Here is a 7,864-nt window from a genome sequence, read left to right as displayed (position 1 = left end):
ATGTCAGCTCAGTGGAGTGAAGCGTATAGAATGCGTGGTCCCAATGCGCCTCACTGGGGGAGCATATGCAGTATACCAGCAGTTTGCTGATGAGGAAAAAACAGATTTTGCCTGCATCAAGCGCGCATTTGCATTAGATCCAATTACTGCATGGTCCGAAAATTACATTCCGGATGGATGTGTATCTGGCTGAGCTCGGTCCTTTTTGGAGGGATGTCAGACAAAGGCTTGGTGCGCGCCTTTGTTGCAGGATTACCTAAGAGTGTGGAAGATCTGCTCCGTGCCAAGTGGACGAGATGGACATATCGGAAGTATTGGCGCGGGCACGAGCAATACTAAAGAAAAGCCCTAAACTGAAGTTTTAATTCGTAAAAAAAGAAAATACCTTTCAAATAATTGTAATCGTTAATTGTAATCGTTTAAATAATGTATGGAAAGCATTATATATTAATTCTTGGATTAATTCATTGTTGAATTGTGTTGTCGTAATGTCGGTCTGAACTTTCCTTATTCCTTGTTCATTGAGAGTTTCGAATTTTGTTGACGTAACCCCTTTCTTCGCGCCCTTTGCTTTTATTTCCCCACGTGGGAACGGCCATTTTTTTTTTCTCGTGTTGTGTCCTTCGAACATGGCAAATTCAAATCTTGATCGAATAGAGGCTAAGAAGTTTCGTATAACGAACGAACGAACGAGAGAGGAGGTGGGTGTTGTATAAATAATTTTTCTTCCGACATCGAGAAACGGTTGTCTGATCAGGTGATTTTGAACTCCTCAGATGAGGAAAGACTTAATATCTGTCGTGACTTCGAAATGTTTAAGGCGGAGATTGAGAAATGAAAATGGAGTTGGAGTGGGGATCCACTCCAAATAAGTTTGTATTCCGTGGGTTCCTAAGGAAATTTGAATGCACTGCGAACATGAAAGTGCAGATAAATTATTATTGCTAAAATCCAAATTATTTAATTTAATATTATTTCTATGTTTGATGTGATTCCCGAGAATTACGACGCAGCTTTGGAGTGTCTGAAGGAAAAATATTTAAATCCTTCAGCAATTATTCGATGACATTATTCCGCAACCAGAGCATTATACGTGTCAAACTCGAACTGATGGAGATGGATAATTCCTTTGGCACGGATTCAGGAAGATTAATAGCATATTCTGTTCGCTAAATTTCCGAACACTCGCAGAGAAATAATGAATAAATCCTGTGAACGGTTTCCTTCTTAAAGTCTATTTTAACGTTTGACATTATAATTGCGTCGCCTATTTAAAGGCGACGCAATTATGTCAAACGTTAAAATTTCCCGCCAAACATGTCGGATTCGTTGAATGCTGGAACCCTCGTGGCGAAGAATTCGGAGCTAAAACAAATCAATAAGTAATAATAACTATAAATAAAAATGGCGAAAATAAATTTTGTAAATTGTGTTAGATTGATAATCACCTGACAAGAGTTTGTTCTAAATTTCCAAATTCGGAATCTAAAATTATTCGAGCGAAAGAATGTCTCCGGTGCCTCGGTGAGCACTCCTCTGGTAATTGCAGTAATTGTGGTCTATTAACCATTATTGTGTCCTAAAGGCTCTAGGTGGGACGTACTTTCGTGGCGGATCAGGACAAGAGTATTAGTCGTAATAGAGTAATAAAAATCGTAATCTATCATATCTAAGCACATTTTCGTTCAGCCTCAGTGCTGTGTCCAAATTCATTCCTTAAAAAAATATTCCGTGTATTTTAGAGATCAAATTTACCCTGAACCAGAATTTGCGGAAGAAGGAGGCACCTTCTTTTGCCCTACATGTTCAGTCGCCACGTGTGTGTTGCGACTCGTGCAAATGAGTGGTACCGGTGCCCGGAAAACTCGTCTCCGGAAAACTCGTCTCCGGAAAACTCGTCTCTGGAAAACTCGTCTCCGGAAAACTCGTCCCCTTTCGCTAGATAGGAAAACTGGTCCCTTATTGAATAAATATCGATTGAAATGATCATTCTTGAAGGAGATATTGCTTTTTAAAATAGACTATAGCCCCCCTAATATTTTTTAAAAATATTTTTACTTGTTTAATGTTTTCTTTTTTTTTTTTTTTTTTTAAATAAAATCGATTTTCTAAGTGTCCGTTTTCTACCTAACTGGCTAAGTTCTTAGTGGTTTCGAAGCGTTTATTATGTTCATACAAAGTTAATTACAATTTTTTTGTTTCTTATTTTAACGATATTTTTTGGAGTCATAAAAACAATAATTAAAAACAAAACCAAAAAATTAAAAAAAACAGGGAGCGATTCGATTTTTCGTTACTTTTTTGTTTTGTTTTTTAATTATGATAGTTTTTTGTTGTTATGTTTTTGTTTTCTCTCGTACGTACCCGCCGAAGCTAAAGAGGTGCACTCTTTTGCAATTATGGACTCACTTTACCTTTCTTGTTTTATTACTTTTTTTATTAAATATTCTTGGAATTTAAGGTGCTTTCACGGCATCAAGAGAAATTCTTACAACGGAACAGAGTTCCAAAAATCCACGTTTTGATTTATGCACAGATAAAGAGTGGGGAAAATTTTTCGGGTGTTTTTTATCTTTCATTGGCGAGATATTCCAATATTTTTTATGAAAGATTGGAGAGATATTCCAATATTTCAGACGAAATAACGATAAATAACGAGATAACGGTAAGAGACGTTGTCTCTTCTGTGGGAGAGAGATTGTCTGAACAAGGGCACCACCTACTAAGCCACGAAGTCTATTTTGTCAAGACAGAATAGAATGTTTTTAGCAGCTCCTGCCCAAGTATTCCATCCTTGGACGTACTTGATAGAGAATTGTATAGATACTTGATAGAGAATAGTGAGATTTGTATAAATACTTGATAGAGAATAGTGAGATATATAAGCGGTATGGAGCAACCTTGGCAACAGACTTGATGTACGTGTTCCATTTCAGTAAAGGTCAAACCAGAAGCTTGTCAAAACACGGGGCCTCACCCAGACGAGAGCCATCCATCACAATTGATGCCAGATGGGGATCAGAGTGTTGGTTTTGGATGCACTTCCCCCACTGGACCACGCGCTCGAGATCATTTGATGGTGTTGCCGTAAGATGGTCGTGTCAACTAATGATTTAAGTATGTGTTTATAAATAATTTAATTTAATGATTTAAGTATGTGTTTATTTAATAATTTAAGTATGTGGTCATAAATATAGATTGATGAACAAAAGGTTGATGGACAAAAGGTTGATGGACAAAAATCGGTGTTCCTCCGTTTTTTGTCCATCAACCGAGCGAAATTGATGATTTCAGGAAGCCTAACAAAATCTCTGCGGTAGATCTTGCAGAGCGGAAACCACTAAGAAGGTTGTTTCTGCTGAGGTGGTTGACTATTTAATATGGATTCCAGCAACTTACTCATAACACACTTATTGGTCTGGGAGATGACCTGAATTCATGGCAAACTGATGAGGTCTTCCAGGGAGTCGGAAAGCAGCGTTTAAATAGTTTTGTATGGTTGAAGCTTTTTTAACACTATAATAGGAATGCCATACTGAAATCAAGGCTCTTGATTAGCTTGGCGACCTCATGCACGGATATTTGTTAACCTAGCGTGTTGATGGCCCTAATCGCATAGTTCTTTGCAAATAGTCTGACGCTGACCTCAGGTTTATTGTTTAAATAACAAATAGGATCCTAGATCCTATTTGTTATTTGCCAAAACTGGTGGATTTGTTATTTGCCAAAACTCTTGCATTACCATGTGGTTGTCCTGAAAGCAGCTTTAGTAACTATGGAAAAAGTGATTTCTGTGCGTGATAGCAGAAACACATTCATGGTCTTTGTTGGAATTTTTTAAAATTCCTACTTCGTTTTTAAACATGGAGTGCACGGAAACTATCCCAGTCAAGTATCGGTGGAGGGGTACGTCGTAAAAAAAAGATAAAAACGATTGTGGTCGGAGGAACGGAAGTTGAGAGAAGTCTAGGAGGCTTCACGGGTGGGTTCGCGCACAAGCAATGGCAAAATCATGACAAAACCTCCCCTCATTTGGAAAAAAATGTTATTCAGGATCCTGTCGACTTGCAGTAGAGCTTCCCCATTGAGACCCCTGCAACAGTGAGTAAGGTCGGGAAATTATGCTAATATTGCAGCTGAAATTATGAATTTATTGTGTTTTTGGAGTATGGGAGATTTGAGAAAAAGATGTCATTTTTTTAGAACGAAAATATAATTTCCTGACACGAGGACGGGGTCAACAGCCAGACCTGAATTGTCAACTTGAAATGGAATTGTTAACTTGTACTGGAAATTCGATAAATTTGTTAACTTCGGTAAATTTCTTACGGAAGCAGGCGTGCACTTCTAAGAAGAACAGGCAGTGGGGGGGGGGGAATTAGTGATACAGACGAGTGTTTCTTGTGAAAGTTTGGCGATTACTAACGATTAAGCAGAGACAAACTCACAACATCTCTTCTGTGAAAAGAACATTTTTCTACATTTTGAACTCATTTATAAGCGCCAAAATTAGCAGATGGGGTCCTTCAGAAGATATCTCACAAGATATCTAGCACGTCTGAAAATCCGTACTGCCTTTTCTTTTTCCGCAGATATTGCTAGCCTGTCTTTGTTTTATCATTGCCACGATCACTGTCAATAATTTTCCGCACAATAATTTTTTCCATGCATGCATGACTCTTCAAGTCCAACATAAACAAATTCCTGACACCCTCCAAGTTTTTAAATATTTAATATATAAATATTTTAAAGACTCCATTTTTTGTCAAAAGAGCCAATTTTTCTCTTATTTCTTCAATACTAGCTTAAATGTTTACATGTCGGTTCAAAAACCGACCAAAATAGACTCTTTTGACAAAGTCTTGCAGACTTTAAAATATTTATATATAAAATCTCCTGCAGACTAAAAACTTGGCCTGGAAGATAAGGGATAGTATCGTAGTAATCCTTAGAAAGGTAAAAAGGTAACAGCAAATTATGGCATTATGGCGAACGTTAAGTATTTTTAAAAATTCATGTTTTTGAATGCTACCTTTTTAAACTTCTTCAAACTCGATAGATAACGACAAACTTCCACCCAGTCAATCAAAAGTATTATCATCAAAAATGTCCTGAACTACCCCTTTTTTTTTTTTTTTTTTAAATAATATAGTGGTTCCAGTAACTCTCGCGGCAGCTCCAGTAACTCTCGCTTCTCCTTTTTTTGTCCCTCAGTCAAATTCAATCAGCGATTTTTCTGAAAAATTTAACTATTCCAGAAGTGTTTGTCTTAACCAAACTTTTTATTTAACCCGTACCCGCTTTGAGCTTTGTTGCTGGCTATCTTGCTCTTGCTTGTTGTATGTTACGCGTGTGTGTGTATACTTGGTGAACTGAGATGTCGGAAATTTTTCTGTCTCTGTTTCAATAGAATAACTTCTAAAATTTTAGGCCTAAAATTATATCAATCAGACGTTCTTGGCGAGGATCAAAAAACACCCCATTTTGTTTGTCCACCATCCACTCTCTTTCCTAGTTATATTGCCGCTTTTTGGTGCGAAATTCGACTCCATGTCAAAAAGGACAACGCTCTTCCAAACAACTTCCCCGGAAGTAAAGTAGGTCTGTAAAGAAAGCGGAAACAGCCACACTTCCACAAATCAAACATACCCGACATACTGAAAAATCACCTCCTTCATTCGAAAAAGGTGCCTCCCCCACAAACTAAACATTTTTGAGGAGCTTCGCCAAGGATGACGCAGAGACAGAAAAGTCTGCTCTCAAAGAAGTGGCCCAAATACTCGAGTGCAGGTATTCTAATCACCTGTAGGTGAAAAAAATTTATTAACGTCAGCACAGCACATCACTGATGTGCTGTGCTGTCGTCTATAAAAAGCAGATCACCACAATGTCAACCTAAAGGCGATCCCAAGGTAACTAGTAATGTACTAACCCCAGCACCAGCAGGAAATCAAAAGGGAAAGAGTGGAAAGTGGTGTCCCGGAAACGAAAAGCCCAGAACGGAAACGAAAAGCCAGAGGCAGCTACAAAAACAGCCATTCACTCCAACAGACAAAGCCGCGGAACTCAATTTCACCCAACACTGTCCAACACTAAACTCCACACACCCTGGAAAGAAAAGAATGAACTTGGAAGTGGGAATCTTCGGCTTCTCCCACTCTGCTGGAAAATGGTTTAAAACTATGCTGGAGAAAATACGCGTCAATTGACGTTGACAATTCTCGAAGACGAAAAACGAAAGAAAAATTGTCAAAACAATGTAATAGACATCAGGAGCATGAAAAATCTGACCGCAGCTTCGGCATCCTTTCGACTTCATAGCTTTGAATTTTGCTTTGAATTTGAAATGCCGGATGACCTCAACTCACACATTTAGTCCAGTCAATCTAGCTCATTTTTTGGCTCAACCTCAAACAAATTGCTAACAAAGGTTTGTTAATTGCATTGTAGGCAAGAATATCTCCTCTTTCAGATAAAAAAAAGTTTACCAAAATTGACCTTGCAACGACCGCCATCTTTACCTGATTCTAGTTTTTTTTATCTCAACCTGTGTCCTGCTGCAGCGAATATTGGCAGACTTGCCAGTTCCCGGTGCGTTCTGCTTTGATAAACAGTTGCAGGCTTTTCACCATATCAAGGTATTGAATCCACAATTTTGCTGTTCACTGCTCAACCATCGCATCCTTCACATGGTTGATTTTCTGGGTAATCCTGAACTCTGAAGACACAACATTATCCAATCTGTCAGTCCTGAGTCTTCATTTTGATGAAATGACTCTGTATCAGTGTTGGGTTGATCATGCTCAGTGACATGTGAAACTGGCAAATCATAGGCTTTTGCTAAGAAATTAGCATAGCAGCAACTAAAAAGTGAGCACGAATGGCTTTTGCAATTGCTTTGCCACTTAGCATGTGGTTTAATGTGTTTTCAGCATAAAAAAGTTCTTGCAAACCAAAACCTTTCATCAACTAAGTCTTCGGGGACTGGAACTAGGCTGTGACTCGACTATCATCATTGCTTTGTACCAAAGTGGCTGATCAAATGTTAGAATTGGTGTTATGTTGTTTTTTTCTGGCTAACATAAAGTTGAGTAACACAGGTTGGGTCATGTCAATCACTGGCAAAAAAACTATTGATGATGTTCCTTTGTACACTGCATAAGGCAGGTCTGGACGGCTGTAAAATTAGTGAAACCTCCCATAGGATGTTAAATGTAACTGGGGGTGCCGTGAATCTAAGAACTTTATTTTGATCCTTCCAACCTAAAGGTTATCCCTTCTGAAAATACCTGAATCCTTGGAATTGGTTTTGCTTTAACTTTCCCGGAATGCTATGATACATACCATGGAATGTGTTGAAGTCATCAATACTCCTTACATTATGGTCCACATTATCAGCTACGAACTGCATAAATTCAGTTTCCACGGAAAACAAAGTGTCAATGAGGAACCTCGATCCAAATTGGTTATGAAACGGCTAAACCAAACTGCAAGAACTCTAGGTGCATTATCGCTTGACCTATCGATTATTTTATTGCTTATTTTCGGCCAGTGACGGCAAGCAGGTGCGGCTAATAATAAAAAAGAATACTTACAGTAATTGAGACTAGAATCGGAGGGACCCTTTCTCCGAGGTTAATTTCAATAAACTTTTTTTTTATCTGAAAGAGGAGTTATTTCTGCCCACAGTGCAATTTAAAAACCTTTGTTAGAATTTATTTGAGGTTGAGACAAAAAAAAAAAACAGCTAGATTGACTGAACTAGTATCAAAATAATATAAAAGGGTTGATATGCCGTAAACCAAAATCAAATTAAACTAAACCTATAAAATATATTTAACTTCATGTTGGTGTATCAAATTTG

The sequence above is a fragment of the Euprymna scolopes genome, chromosome 29 (assembly GCF_053919585.1).
Source record: "Euprymna scolopes isolate OS-2025 chromosome 29, ASM5391958v1, whole genome shotgun sequence".
Classification (NCBI taxonomy): Eukaryota; Metazoa; Mollusca; class Cephalopoda; order Sepiida; family Sepiolidae; genus Euprymna; species Euprymna scolopes.
This window is presented reverse-complemented; position numbering follows the sequence as displayed.